The sequence below is a fragment of the Austrofundulus limnaeus genome, unplaced genomic scaffold (assembly GCF_001266775.1).
Source record: "Austrofundulus limnaeus strain Quisiro unplaced genomic scaffold, Austrofundulus_limnaeus-1.0 Scaffold3239, whole genome shotgun sequence".
Lineage (NCBI taxonomy): Eukaryota > Metazoa > Chordata > Actinopteri > Cyprinodontiformes > Rivulidae > Austrofundulus > Austrofundulus limnaeus.
In genome coordinates, this window is record NW_013955641.1 from 1 (window position 1) to 817 (window position 817).

An 817-nucleotide genomic window follows, 5' to 3' on the forward strand; every position below is an offset into this window, starting at 1 on the left:
GTCAGACACACAGGTCGTCAGACACACACAGGGGGTCAGACACACACAGGTCGTCAGACACACACAGGTCGTCAGACACACACAGGGGGTCAGACACACACAGGTCGTCAGACACACACAGGTCGTCAGACACACACAGGTCGTCAGACACACACAGGTGGTCAGACACACACAGGTCGTCAGACACACACAGGGGGTCAGACACACACAAGTCGTCAGACACACACAGGTGGTCAGACACACACAGGTCGTCAGACACACACAGGGGGTCAGACACACACGGGTGGTCAGACACACACGGGTGGTCAGACACACACAGGCGGTCAGACACACGGGTGGTCAGACACACAGGGGGTCAGACACACACAGGTCGTCAGACACACACAGGTCGTCAGACACACACAGGTGGTCAGACACACACAGGGGGTCAGACACACACAGGTCGTCAGACACACACAGGTCGTCAGACACACACAGGTGGTCAGACACACAGGTTGTCAGACACACAGGTGGTCAGACACACAGGTTGTCAGACACACAGGTGGTCAGACACACAGGTTGTCAGACACACAGGTGGTCAGACACACAGGTTGTCAGACACACAGGTGGTCAGACACACACAGGTTGTCAGACACACAGGGGGTCAGACACACACAGGTGGTCAGACACACAGGTGGTCAGACACACACAGGTGGTCAGACACACAGGTGGTCAGACACACAGGGGGTCAGACACACAGGTGGTCAGACACACAGGTGGTCAGACACACAGGTGGTCAGACAGCTGCAGGGCAGCTCCAGCTCCCAGCATGCAGTGC